At 42.4% G+C, this 14,996-nt stretch overlaps 1 protein-coding gene across 12 annotated transcripts in view; it reads left to right on the forward strand.

Moving 5' to 3' along the window:
- Window positions 1-14,996, forward strand: part of LOC148054717 (uncharacterized) — a 338,774-nt gene that overhangs the window by 208,451 nt on the left and 115,327 nt on the right. For 11 of the 12 annotated variants that reach the window (XR_015706635.1, XR_015706634.1, XR_015706636.1 and 8 more), the window contains one exon: window positions 6,990-7,139. The gene's annotated coding sequence lies outside the window, so the exon portion shown is untranslated. Of the gene's footprint in view, window positions 1-2,918; window positions 3,237-6,989; window positions 7,140-14,996 lie in introns of those variants that run through there. The other variant, XR_015706638.1, reaches the window with a different exon arrangement.

The raw sequence follows: 14,996 nt of genomic DNA on the forward strand, positions 1-14,996 counted from the left end.
AATGTCTTTCTAATACCAAGCATCTAGAGGATGGTGTTAGGGTCCTAAAACTGCGGCCCTGTAAATGAATGTGTTGCATTTTGCGGTCTCTCCTTTCTGTCCTTGCTCAGAACGTTCATTAATATGCTGAATAATACCAATGGGATTACAGCTCATCAGGACAAACTTGGTACCAGGTTGCGAATTGACTGTACTAAGGAGGTAAAGCATAACGAGCCTAATTCATACCTGGATAAACTCAGCCTGTTGGAGCCGCCTGGCAAGTAACATCCAGAATTCATACTCTTCAAAAAAGGCTTTTAGTAAGTCAAATGAATATGTCCTTGGCTTAAAAAAAAAGATGGCTTTAGTTCAGAGCAGGGTCCATCTATTTTGCACATCCCCCAGCCAAATAAAGCGCTCATCTGCAGAAAAAATCCTAAGTCTTTGCTTCTGGTGCGTAATACTAAATATTAATGAAGGAAATCGAAGATTAAATTGGGATAACTAACCAGTTACAGATGAAGGTCTGCCAGGACTGGGTTTACAACAAGGGAGGGGTTGCAGAAATAGCAGGGTTAAAAACGCGAGCTTGGGATAGGCAGGAAAACGCACGAGGACAGCGACAGCATCTCCAGGGCCGCCACAGCGGCCAGCAGCGGTTTGGGGGTTTTTTTGGTTTGTTTTTTTTTTTTTTTTTTCCGTCATGACTGCCGGCTGCTGCATCACCCCGGTCACGTGAGCACGGGCCGGACCCGCCAGCGGCCGCGGCGCGCCCGGCGCGTGGCTCTGTGCGCGCGTGTCTGCGTGTGCGCGCCCGCCGCCCGCGGCCGCTCCGCGCCCGCCGCCCCCGGCCGCCGCGGCTCTCGGGGGCGCGCCGGGCCCTGGCGGGGCAGAAGCGGGCCGCGAAGGAGGGGCGGGTCGTGGCTGCCCGAGTGCCCCGCTTGGAGCCCCGGTGGCGCGGGTGGCTTACGGAGCTGGCGTGCCCGTGCTCGCTGCCGGGGGGAGCTGGTTGCTGTGCGTGGGGTTTCACAGCTTGAGCTTGCATAGAGTCGGTCTTGGAGAGGATGTCAGTAACCGAAGAGCAGTCAGAAACGCAGCCTTCCCCTTCGAGACAAAAAAAAAAAAAAAAAAAGCACCCGGCATCTGTTACAGTTAGATCTGAAAACTAAGTACTTGGGAGAAAGAGAACAATCTGAAGTTTAAGCTCTCTGATAAATTATCGTTAAATATTTTGATTACTGTGTACAGCGTATTTATGACTTGGCTTCATTTATGTTTGAGGATCTGCGATTCTGTGTGCAAGTTAATCACAGCGTTTCAATGCGAAATATTTTCATAGTTTGGAGCACTCAGATGAGTTTAAATTACACATTTTACTGGGTTTTAATTGCAATATTTCTCTATATAAATAACTCTGTAAATATTCTTTTAACCTCGCTGCATGAAAATACGTTAATTCACAATCACGCTAAAATTTATAAGCCTTTTTTTTTTTTTTTTTTTTTTCTTCCCCTCTCCCCGAACGCGAAGAGCGAATGATGAGCGGATTGCAGCAAATCCTCCCCGTGAGTTGCTGGCTGTTCAGAGCCTCGCAGAAGACCTCACGTGCGCGCCTCCCTGCGCAGCGACGGCAGCAGCGCTGCTCCCCCCCGAGTTCCCAGGCGGCGGGCGGGGGGGGGCGCGCGCGGGCCCCGGGCGCGTGGGAAAGAAGGAGTTAAGGCGGGCAGGCGGTCGGGCCCGCCGGCGGGGCGGCCGGGCCGGGCCTTCCCTCTCGCGGCGGCTTTTCTCTCTCCTTAATTAATCATACGCTGCTTCACAATTTAAATATGGAAATGGCGAGCCGTTCGCAATTATTAATGAGCCTCCGGGCTGTCCTGTGGCGTTTCGAGACAAGCTGTGTCAGCCCGCGGAAAGCAGCATGGCATCTCCTTTCTGATGTGTGTGAAATTTATGTGCACAAAGGCTCCTCCTTATCTATGCGCAAGCTAAATAAATAAATAAAGGCTTTTGTTTGCCAGGCTACTTGCACATGACTGTTGTGACTAAACCACTCCACGTTATTTGTACTTTACAGTGCCTAGGGAGAAAAAGCGGGGGGGGGGGGGGGGAGGGGGGGCGGGGGCGGGGGGGGCGAAGTCCCCGAGCCTGCGGTACCTGCTCCGTGCGCCCGCTCCTCAGCCGCTGCCTCCCGCTGGACCGGGCTCCCGATGGGCCCGGAGCGGGGGGGGGGGGGGGGGGGGGGGGCGTCTCTTAACAAGGAAAAAAAAAAATTAAAATATCCCCATCGCCTCACCCTAGGAGATACAGATACCGAGCGCCGAACAATAAACTTCGCCCTGGCCTGACACCCGCCTTGCGACAGGCGGCTTGGCACGCTGCCAGCGCCTTCACCCGATGAGACGGGGCAGGAGGTGGCGGGCGCCGCGGACAACATGGCCGATGTTGAGTCTCCGCTCCCCGGCCGGTGGCGGGACCCAGCGGGGCGGCTGGGCTGGGCTGGGCTGGGCTCGGCTGGGCTGGGCTCGGCTCGGCTCGGCTCGGCTCGGTTCGGTTCGGTTCGGCTGGGCTGTCCTGTCCTGTCCTGTCCTCCCCTCCCCAGCGCCGGCACCCAGCCGCAGGGGATGGCTCGGAGGATTCAAGCGGCAGCATCGCGCTCTCTTTATTTATTTATTTTTAAGCCCTCCCCTTTTTTTTTTTTTTTTTTTTTTTTTTTGCCCCCCCCCCCCCCCCCCCCGCCTTTCCTTTTTCCGCCGGTATGGCAACCATCCGTTCAATGCAGTGTACGACTAGGTAAAAACCAGTAGCGGGCAACTAGTTTAATTAGTCTGTTTCTTTTTTTTTTTTTTTTTTTTTTTTTCCTTTTAAGAGCCTTTATAAATGAGGAGCAGTCCAAGGTGGGAGGAGGAAGCGAGGAGCGGAAGGGACAGGGAATGGGAATGAATGGTGAGGGATAACAAAGAGTCAGGTGCAGGGCTGGATGTGCGTCCTCCCGGTGGCTTACAGACTGATTTGTCTTTTTTCAAGCACTCCTGTAGCAATTAAATAAGAAAATGGAAAAGCTGTGGAAGCAAAAGCCAGGTTTCTAACGGCAGCTACAGGCTTTCAAAGAAGCGTGTGCATTGTATCAGGCAGAGCCCGTTCCTGTAGCGATGGAGAAGAACGTACCATCCAGTTCTGCGGGACAGCAATACGTAAAGATACGCCTGACTTTGGTTTTCCCGCTCCAATATAGTCCGCTGCTTCACTGGGTGAAGGTAAAATCCCTCTAACGCGTTTTTGCAAGTTTGCCATGTTAGATAAGAGCGTGACTTTGATGTCTTGATGGAGTTGCAAAGCGAAACAAACCGGGGCAAAGACAGGGATTTCAGCTACTGGGGGGGTGGGGGTGGTGGTGGTGGAAGATCAGAATATGATAAACACCACTGAAAAACGGCAGGAGAATAATGTTTACTTTTGAATATATGGCCTGCTGCCAGGTTGGCGCTGGTTTTTAGGTTAGCAGAGGTTGGAGGAAGGGCCAGACTGAGGCGTGGCTAGCTGCTGTCAAGGAAAAAAAAAAAAAGGGGGCTGCAAATTGCTGTTCTCAGCTTTTTTTCTCTCCTCTCCTCCCCCCCCCCCGCCCCCCCCCCCGCCTTCCCCCGAAAAAAGGCAGTGCTTTCTCTTAAGGCTATTTAAAATGATGCAGAATTTTAACCATCTGCTGTACCGGGTACTCTTCGCTGGTGCTGCAAAGCTGTATTTTTGTAAAGGGAAGAAATTGCAAAGCTTTCCAAATAGAAAGCTGTTCTATAAGCATTTAGATCTTTCAGGAAACAGTGTCTTTAAAGAAAGATTCTTCTTAATTGTGAATTGAGAAATGGGTATCAACGAGAGTGAAATGTTTTTACCCTGTTGCGATTGGGTTTTTCGCTAAAAGGGATACAGGTGTACTGCCACTGCACAGCGTATCGCTGCTTTAGAAACGTTACGTGAGCACCATAAGACTCAAGAAATGGACAGTGATAGAAGCTGATAATTTTTGTAGCCCTATGATTTTTTTTCCGAGGCTTGCTGTGGAAGTGCTTGAGTTGTCGTTGACTGCAGCAAAGTCGTTTCTTGCACTTGACCAGCTGCGTATGTACGTATGGGAGTGAAATTGTTTAACGAGTAGCATGGAGACTGGCAAAGGAATCGTGTCGCTGATACGGCCTCCTGAACCATAGTAGTATGTCCAGTGCACAAAGGAAGAATATTTCTAAATAATAATAGATGGGAAAAATGCTTTTGAAGTGGTGAAGCTCACAGAAGAAAAGAGCAGGAATCTTTAATGTGGTATTCTTACTTCTCATAAATTAGATTAACTGTTTGAGTGCCATGAACAGCAAATTAAATATTTCAGTTATTCATAAATCAGAATATAATGTTTGTCTCGAGTAAGAGCTAAGAAAATTGGAGGTTATTGCCTCATAATTCATCTATGTATTTAAGATCAATTAGCAAGTTATTGGAAAGAGAGATTGAAGTGAGGCATGCGCTTCCTTTGAAAATGCAGTTTGGGTTTTCTCTTTTAAGATCTATCAATACTAGATCGTTACCTAAAGCCACTGGTTATTATTTGTAACTGGGAGGGCTGTATTTTCTTTAAATTAAACATCTACAATCTACAAATGTATGTTAGGAAAGGCATTTACTTTCTGAAGCCAGTGTAGAGGCCCAATTAAACCTCTTCATTCCATTTTAATTTAAGAAAAAAAAAAAAAGGACTGTATTATAGATGCTTCGTAGGCTAAGTAAATTTTCTTATTTTTAAAGCTGAAGACTGGGGGCTGTATTCTGTCACCTGTTGCCTACCACAGAAAGAAAAGGGGGGGGAAAAACACTTACTGATCATGCAAGCTTTTGCACAGAACTTGCTGCTTGTCATTTCATTACCGTTCGGTAGAGAAAATAGCCTCTTTTTTTTCCTCCACTTTTAGGTGGCACATAAAATTTTACAATATGTTTGCTTCAGATAGTGCCAGAGAAGCATAATGAGGTGTTTAGTCACAGTTTGGATGTGGTATTGGTAAAAAACCGTGCAGGAACTGTGGGCTAGATTTTCAAGGGAACAGTCCTTGTAATCCAAGGCTGCCTAAATCCCAAACTGGTATCCAGGCAATATCGAGACACTAAATTCTCTGTTTGCTTTTTGTTAGGCTGTTATCTGCTGAGCATTTTCCTTTTCTTGCAAGGTCTTCAGTATGGCTGGGGACTTTGGTGTCGTGGTCTGTTGTTTTGTTTTTTTCTTCTGTTAACCCTTGGATTTCTGTTTGCTCCCCTTCTTCCAGAGCACCTTCGTAAATACAAATGCAAACAGTCTGGAGTAAGTGTGCTTTTCTGACATGGAATATGTGGATGGGAGGGCTTTGCAGGGTGACTGTTATAGACCAGTAAAATACTAACATGCTAACATTTTCCCCGACTGTGTATTTGGATTTAAAAGTCAGTGTTGCGTATTGGAGCACTCCAGTACGGTGAAAGGTACACGTATCACCTAATGTTCTGCAGTTTAGGCAAAAAAGATTTCTGCATGAATAAATGTGTCTACAAATACAAATATAGTATTGATATTATTCTGCAAGTTGATTGTATTTTACTGTATGTGCAAAATACAGTGCGTGTACTTTATCTAACCCTGCATTATGCAGGCTTTGAGATTTCAAAATTGTATATTGGGAACCTATTAGGATGTAGGACTATATGAAATTGTGAACACCCCTACTAATAGTGAAAGTGTATCATTTGTTTATAAGAGCGTTTTGCTGTGGGTATGAAATCGTACAAGAATAAATATGTAGTAGGTGCTGGGATTAAAAGATTATTTTGGATTTGGCATTATTTAATATGCTACCTGTAATGTATGTTGTCATCCCCTAACATACATCTCAATATAACCTTAACGTTTTTATTTTAATATCAATTTGCTCTTTCAGCAAACATAATAACATGAAGCTGTGGATTCAGGTTGCCTATTTAGTTCTAAATTTAAATAAACAAGCAGTTTATTTTAATATTAATTTCACGGTCCTAATGATAGCTGAACAGCAATATCTTTGTGCAGTTGTTTGCAAAAAATTGAGCTTAAGTTGCTGAGCCCTAAATACTGTATTTTTGCTTTGTTCTTGAATGCTGGAGCTGGTTATTTGAAAATAAGTGGGTGTTTTTTGAGACACTGGGAAAAGTTGGTTTTATCACTTTGTATTCATATTCAATATTCTCTGGTTAAATAGAATATGAAATGTAGTATAATTACAGTGTCATTTAAATAATGAGTTAAAGCTAGCAGATGATACAATATGCAAAACAGTTTATAGCAACAATCAATTTCCATATAGTTCTATGTACTGCCAAATTATCGATAAAATAAATTGTATGAAATGTAATAAGGATATGTTGGGTGGTAATCATTATGCAGTATCGTTATTATCTGTGCTAAAGATACTGTGATCCAAATCATTTGATGGTCTGGGTGAGGTTATGAGTGATACATAAACCAAGAAAGTTTTACATAAACACTTTTTTTTTTTTTTTTTTAAATAAAGTCTGAGTTAAACAGATCTGCCTGAGTTCCAAATCCATAGAACCCCACAGACTGAAGAGAGAACCTCTGGAACGTCTTTCTAAGCTTGTCTTGTGTTGGCATCTATTACTATTAAAAAATACATAGGCTTGTCCGAAGATACTCTGAAAAGCCTCTTGATTTGTGAGTTATTCCAGTAGCAATGGAAAACACGTTATGTTAAATTCTAAAAAGAGATAGAGGGCTTGATTCTTCTGTCAATATAGAACACTTTCTAATGATGTTTCCTGTGATTTGAATAGAGAGCCAAATCAGGCCTACCAAATCTGTTTGAAATGAAACAGAAAATGCAAATATATGTGTGCAAATATATTTATTTGTTTCTAATCTGCCTAATTAAATCAGCAATGTGGTATCTGGTGTCCATTAAAAATGTGGTGTGTGTTTTTTGGTTTTTTTTTTTTTCCAGGGCCTGGCTTAGAAAGTATTTGATGGTCAGTGGAAAAAAATGAGGAAGAGGAGGGTGTGGCTGCTGCTTAGAGGATCTGTGGCCCCGCAAACGGGCACTAGCTTGTGCAGATGCGGTCCTTCATCATGACAAAATGAAGACTTCTTTTAGGTAAAACAAAAATATTTATTTTCTAATTAGAAATCAAGTAAGCATGTAATCCTATTATTTCTTAATGCATATTTCTGAAGGATGGTCAGTTGTCCTCACTTGGGTTCGGTGGCTTTATTTACATCTTGTTTTGCCCCAGATTTCTCGGCTCTTTCACTAATCATGACAAAACCCACGAAAACTAGTTCCAACTTTATAGCGTGATAAGGAAGGTGGTTTGATGTTTTGTTTATTCTGAATATCCAACAAGGAACTGATCCCGTAGACTCTAGAATGTATCTGTACCCACTTCTTAATTTCTATTTCCATGCAGTATGCTGCAGCATTAGCCCTTGAACTGGCATATGTACACGCAGCTATTTTTTATCTATAGTTCTTTATATTATGACGGCAATTACAGCATCACAGAAGGCTGGAATAAGACTTTTAGAATATTTTCAGGTAACAGTTCTTGTGGGATAAGATTTTGACAGTATTTCTAGTAAAACTATGTATATATTTTTTAAGACATAGTCCATGCTTGTTACAGGGGCTATTTGTTAATAATGCTTATTTACAATCTTAATTCTGAATAATTGATGTTAAAGCTGTTTTGTTTTTTTTTTCTCTGCTGCTGCAAATGTTGCTGCTGCAGCTGTGTTTTGAAAATGTGTGACTTTTGCTGATACCGTGAGTGAAGATGGAGCTGAAGAAACTTCTTCAGTAGTATAACCACTCACAGGTGTGGTTACAGAATCTGCTCCCTCATCTCCTGCCTATATTTGAGCTCATCATCTCTTAATTATGTATCCTTGTTTTTCTTTGAAGAGCAGCAGTGTGTGGGTTGTGGTGAGGTATTATCACAGTTTGGGTGAATTGTTAGCCACAAGACTGAAGGCTAAGTGTAGCAAACCACCATACGAGTGGCAGTATCCCAGCATCTGACACACATCTTAGAATCTCTTATAATTATTAAATGGTTTTTGCAAATAATGATGTGTGGATGGGGAAAAAGATAATAAAATAAACAAGGAAACACATTTGTATAGTAAAACAATATCTTGTAATTTAGATTCTTGCTAATTATTTGCAGGGAGGGGAAGAGCAGGTGGCAAAGTAAACATACATGTTTTTAAGTATTTTTGTGAAGTTTGAAGGATGCGTTGATAGCATCGTGTCAGGCACAGTAGCTAGCTTAGACAATGAATGATTTCGCTTTGGTTAAGGTGAACTTGTCTATTTTTTTGCCATTGCTTTTGGCCATAGGAAACATTTAAAAGTAGGAATTACTGCATTGGATCAGATCCACAGTCTAATTAATGCTAAGTCTACCCTGACAGTTCTTACAAAGGGTTGATTGGTACGAGAACGGAGGGTGAAGGCGACCAACTTTTGATCCTTTTGGAATACCCTGTCCTTGTCAGAAAGTGGGCCAGCCAGATCCCTTGGCCAATGCCTTTATCGTGGCTTTGCGCAAAGGTCTTTATGGTCTTTCCAGCAAACAATCCCATTGAACACTATATTTTTGTAGGCTATGAATAGAACTGTATTCTTTCAGAATCCCACTGATGTCGCGTAATGATGGATTGTGGCGCTGATTTTCACATGCTCAGCCTGCACTTTGTAAAATAATGTATTCCCATAGTTTGAATTTACTGCTTATTTAATTTAATGGAATAATCTCCCATTCAAGACTGGAAGTAGGAGAGAAAGTCAGACTACAATTCCTGACTTTCAAAGCATGTATCTCTGTTGTCTTCCCTGTTGCTCGTATGCTCGCTAACATAAATAGTTTAATCACTTTATCTTCGTATATGGCAGTCTTTTGGTAAGTCAGATCATTTTAGTCACCTGCCCTTGCACTCCTGTTACTTCTGTGGTTTTAAAGAGGTAAGGTAAAAAGAACTGTAGATAGAGTTCTCCATGAAGGTATTTCTCTGGCAGGTATATATTAGAAGGGTAATGTTTTCAATACAGTATTCTGTGCATGGCCTATGCATGCAACAACTGTTAACCTTTTTCTTATTTTAAAATGTCTTTTTATTCCTACATTTTACTTTTGGCTTCTTGGCTCATTTTTAATCGTGACTCCAACTTTCAGTCATGATTACACCGTTTTCTTTATGGTCTTTATGAGTCACATTATCAAAGCCCTTTTGAAAGGCCAAATAAATAATAATTTCTTCTGCGGATGCACTCCAAGTTAAGAAAGACATATTTTTCATTATGTTAGCAATGTTGTTTTTCTCTCCATTATGTAATCTCTGCCTAGGCATTAAAGTTATAATCTTTTAAAGTAGCCTTCCAGACGGTTTACTAAATGCTAGATTTCATTGACATGTAATCTGGATCATCATTTGTGGCTATTTTTGAGGAGTGCTACCCTTTCATTCCTGATAGGCGAGTGCATGTTTTTGTTGGAAACACAGCCTCCAACCTTGAGCTGCTTCAGAACTCCTGCCTGTGTATCTAGTCCTCAGAATGGCTTGCCTTTTAATTTATCCAGTTATTTCAGCACATTTTGTTTTGTTATCTGCTGCTCTTTCACCCGTTACTTGCAGAAGAACTGATTAATGGGATTTGCTGTCTAGAGGGATCAGAGGAGACAATTAGATGACTTGAATATCATAGATTTTTCCACCTGTATTAAGTCTGATAACTTCTTTTTAAGATGAAAGGTACCTTTGGGTCTGTCTGGATTTCTGGGCATCAGGAGATAAAGAGGTGTATCCAGGAATACGAGGTAGCGTCAATATTGCTCCAGCCCCCCAAAAAATGGACTACGCAAGAATTTTGTGTCACAAAATCATGTTTCCTCTGTTTTCCTGTTCAAGAGAAGGGATATCTGATTCCATAACTTTCTAGAGTGTGGTTTTTACTTCCCATCTTGGAGGGAGAGTGCTGTTGGCTGGTGTGAAGGCGAGAGAACTAGAAAATGAAAGGCTAGGAGGTATAATCTTGAGTTTCCACTGGAAGAAATAGTGGGTATATAGCGCTTTTGTTTGTTTGTTTTTTAAATACCCCAGATCAGGAAACCAACTAACAAGAAATGCTAATATGGTCATACAGAGTGAGAAAGGGTGAGTTCACTCTTTTGCATGACTATATATCTCAAGGTCATAATCAGCCGTTATCTTTTCTGCAGCATTTTTCCTCCTTTATTCACTCTCTTTGTTTCCCAGTACTATTTCAGACTTGCCAGACAATGTTGTGCAGTCTTCCTGCTTCTAATGTATGTCAATAAATTGTCCTTATGTCTTTGGTTCAGTCCTTATGCTCCTAATCTCCATTTTTAAATATTACTTTCTAAGTATATTCTTTGTTCTAGTTGTTTCAGTTCACTGCTTTTGTTTTTTGGAAAAGGTACCTCTTTGCCTGAACCTATTATAAAGCTGTTCTCAGTACTCAGATTGCTCTTGTCCACCTACTTCTGTGCCTAGAGATTTCGTTACCCTTCCCCCCCCCCCCCCCCCGATGGATATGCTATGCCTGCGTAATCTTTCATGCATAAAAGCAGAATGTTCCCATTGAAGTCAATGGGAAGATCTGATAAACATACAACCTCACAATATGGTACTGTATTTCCAGGTAGCTTACTTTAAATACCTGCTGTACATTTTTGTTTTTTTCTAGGTGCTTGTTTTGCTCTGGACACAAGCTTTTCTAAACTTGTTGTCTGTCAAGGCTTTCTGACTACACTGTTCTTTCTTTGACTCCTGATACATAATAAAAAGCCCAATAGTTTATATTAGATTTCAGGGAACAGCAATCACTGGGAACAGTATTATTAGATTTGATTGTTCCAAACACAGAAGTGGACAGGTGAGAAAACTAGAAGAGAGTTATACTGAGTGCCAGTCTTTCACCCACCTGCAGTGGGAATACCGCCCATCACGGTGCAAACACATGGTTTGGAAGTTTCTTCTTTACGCTTGGCCATGTTGGAATCTGTTGTGAGCCATCTGGGCTAAGCCCTGTGCTTCCCAGTGGGATGTGTGTGCTAGGAAGGCTTTCTCCTTTTGGTTTTCTTGATGACAGTAAGTTTTCCTCTCTTCCTACTGGGGTGAGGAAAGATCAGAAACCACAGGAGCAAGGAACAGCAGTGGTGGGTGAAGAAGGAAATGATTCTTTTCAAAAATAGAGAGAACGTAATAAGGCAAACGTAATGTTATTTTTATTGGATTCTTGATTTCATTTATCTGTTCATATGCTTTTAAAAAGATGTGAAATGCATGGGTTCCTGCTATGAAGAAGCCTATGAACAGGGAAAGTGACTTCTCGAATGTCCTGAAGAGGAGTGCAAAGAATCTTCTTTCCTCATCCTGCCTGATGCTTGAGGACGCGAGGCTAGCAAAGAGACGGGAAGGGGCAGAGCGTACCAGTGTGCATGCAGGCTGGGTATAATGAGACCCCAGCTTGCCACACTTCATGCATTAATTCATGTTGCTAGAGACTAGAAAGCTGCATGTATTGTTGTGGATTCAAAAATAGCTATTTTGCACAAAGTGTCTGAGAATTGAAGGACACCCTCTCACCCCTCCTCCCGTACAATCCATGCAGCTAACTCCTGTACCATGCTGCTCTAGGACCTTGTTTATTGGAGTCTGGCACTCCTGGTCCTCCTTTCGAAGTTGCTGGCACGAGGGGTGATCTAGTGCTGATTTCAACTGCATTTAGCCCCTGTGGGGTTTGTCTGTGGTGCTGAGCTCCCTGTGCCAAAGACTTTGATCAGCTTGGACCCCCTGCCTGGCCTTATTCCTATTATTTTCTTCTGGAACCTCTAGCAATGTTCAGCTTCATCAGAAGTGCTTCTGCCTGAGGGTAGAAAGGGGAAAATATCTCAGGCTAGACCACTCCCTTCCACATGCTCTTTTTCTCCCACCCTGGCCGAGTAACTGATGGTAACATCTGCATCCCAGTGAGTGATACCACCACAGATGAGGAAACCAAGGCACAAAGCAAAAGTTGGGATCACCCAGCAGGCCAGTGGATTAGAGGCGAGAATGGAAAGGAGACAATCCAGCATGCTGTCTGATTGGCCACATTGCTGCCCGTATGTTACCAATGCAGCATTAATTTAGCCGTTTCAAGAGATGCTTCTGTTTAATATATTTCATACTAATAATGATGTTCTAGGATGTTATAAAAAAAGTGGATAACAGAAAGCTTAACAGCCACAAGAAGTGCTTATTTAGCCTGATTAAGCCTAGCTGTCACCATACGTGAATTCTCACAGGCAGCCTATTTGCACTTTATTTTCCTTGGATTCTCTTTTGCAAGTGAACCATCCTGGAGTTAGCAGTTGTCTACAGCAACAGGCAACTTTTCTGCCTGTCCACATACTACAGGGTATTTTAAGATTCACATTTATAATAGCTACACAAGATTACACTTTTTAATAACCATTTTAAGACCCAAACAGTTTTATAAATAAACTAAGAACTTTTCAAAAGGAGATAGGAAAAAAATTGTATCGCGGTGAGAGTTTTCACTTAAAATACCGTTATAACTTCCAAAATAACTTCAAAACAGCTGGCTAGCTGTGCAGAAATTAATCTGGATTTGGAAGACCACATGAAGTTCGTACGGACTTTTGCTCTGGAAGTAATGTGCCATGGAGCCTTGGCAGCTTAAGGTGTCTCTATTTTCGAAGGGGGTGTAGGGGGGAAGTCAAATGATTTAGTGACTGAAGAGAGTTGCCACTTGCGTGAGCTCCATCCCTAGGGATATGACCTTTTTAATCCTCTTTAGTTAATGTATTGGTGATCTTTACTTAGGCAGAGTAAACAGTGCTGTTGTGAACAAAGGGGAGGTCATGCTTCCTGCATTACACTCTGACCCCGGGGTCGCGGCCTTTGTTCACTTCTCAATGGGAATTGCTCTCAGAGGGCCACCACAAAATGGAGAACTAATTTAGGCACGTGCTGGCAGAGAATGGCAGAGTATCAGGTTTGCCTCACCCGAACCTCCGAGCCTGCAGCAGTCACGGCGAGAGTAAAAGTCAAACTGTTTCAAAGAGGACGTATTAGCTCTTTACTTACCGATGGCTGCCGCGCTTAATCCCTCGTTGAACTAAATATATTGCTTGGGTCTTCCCCCCAGGCTGCCAGTAATTCAATTTCTCTGTTTTCAGCCTTTAAACTTCCCCCCCCCCCCCCCCATTGGACTGTTCCAACTAAAGCAGCATTACATAAGTGAAAAGTAGAGAATTTTTCTCTTAAAAGAAAGAGAAACCGCATGGCAATTGCAGCATTAAACTTGGGCCTCTGAAATCTCAAAATAAGCATTGTTTCTCAGCCTGTAAGGAAATGTGATGCTGTGTCCCAGCAGATTGTATTCATCACCTTTTTCATAACATTTTCTTTGTGTTGCACGAAGTAAATATGCATGCACACACACAGAGCCCTGTGAAGCTGAGCATGGTAAGCATGGGATACTAAGCCAAAGTGAACTTGGACTTCTTCATATTTATCACTAATTTTATGCAAAAATGATGACTTTTTTTTTTTTTTTTGGCTTCAAAAGTAACTGGTGGCAGAATGTGATGCATCTCGTTTTTAGTTGCTGTGACCAGGGAACATATATAAACATGGAAGCTGAGATGAATTATCTGGAAGACTCGCGTACAGAAAGCCATCACCTTTCACTGAAAGATGTTTATAATTTTTCATCTATATGCTGTTCTTTGCTCAGCAGTAAAATCTGTGAAATACAATGATAGATTATAAAATAATTAAACTGTAAACATGTATCTTCAGTCAAAATACTGCTTTTCCACATTTCTTCCTTCTATCAAAAAAAAAAAACAAAAAAGCCCTTAATTGCTGATGACAGCCAAGTTGTGTAAAACACAGCAGGGTTAAAACTGAGCACAAGGGATGTGTGTGTATTGGGGGGAGCTTATAATGTTGCCATCACAAAAATAATACTACAACAGTAAGCTTCGAGGCTTCTGTGGCTGTCGACATGAATAGGATCAAGGTCAAAACGTGTATGACAGTATATTTTATCTCTCAGACTTGGGTATTTCTGGGTTTACTGGTTTTTTTGGGTTTTGGTTTTTTTTTCTCTTGTTTTATACCGCTATAAATCCCTGGAAGACTCTACTGTATTGCCATAATGGAGTGCAGGTTGGGTTTACCTGATGTTACTGCTGGCTTACGGTACGATCCTGCAAATGCTAGCTGCTGTGGTGTTTGCAGTTGTGTTTCTCTTGACTGCTTTTAGACTGCTCTAGTAATAAGCAGTGAGCCATCCGAGAGATGCTTCTCAGTCTGTGTCTTCTGTACGGTTGTGGGCACCTCTCGTGCTCAGTCCACCCTTGCAGAACGGGAGGCTTGACCATGCTGGAAGTGGCTCACTCCTGCCTGGGGGCTGGGAGGAGTGCGCGGGCAGGAGACCCTCAGCGCCTCCGCCTTGCCCAGAGCATCCTTCTGCTGAGCTTTTCCAGGGCACGGGGCAGGGCTGGAAAAAGAGAGAGCCTGGGGTAGTGCTGCTACATTTGCTACACATATTCGCCTTCTGTACCAGACTCTTCTCTTTGGAGAAGGGAGCACGCCACCTTTTTTTAACTGTTACAGACTTCAAAGCCTTTTTTTTCTCCGCCAGGTTATGTGCCGTAATACGGATTTGCCCAATATAGAATACTGTAACTTTCTTTTGTGTAAGACAGCAAAATTTTTCTCTCTGTTTCTCTCTTTCTTTCTCTTCCCTCATTTTAATTTTTCTTTCCTTTCCAGTCATTTCAAGTGTTAGGTCTTTCCCTTAGTTTTCTTGAAGTTGTATTATTTAAACAAACACTTGTAATCATCTACTCTTAGATTTAAACGTGCATTCTGTAATACAGCAAAATAAGCTCTTTAAACAAAAGAAGTGGCC

Source organism: Nipponia nippon, unplaced genomic scaffold (genome assembly GCF_047370975.1).
Source record: "Nipponia nippon isolate SJK-2023a ecotype South Korea unplaced genomic scaffold, ASM4737097v1 scaffold_3, whole genome shotgun sequence".
NCBI lineage: Eukaryota > Metazoa > Chordata > Aves > Pelecaniformes > Threskiornithidae > Nipponia > Nipponia nippon.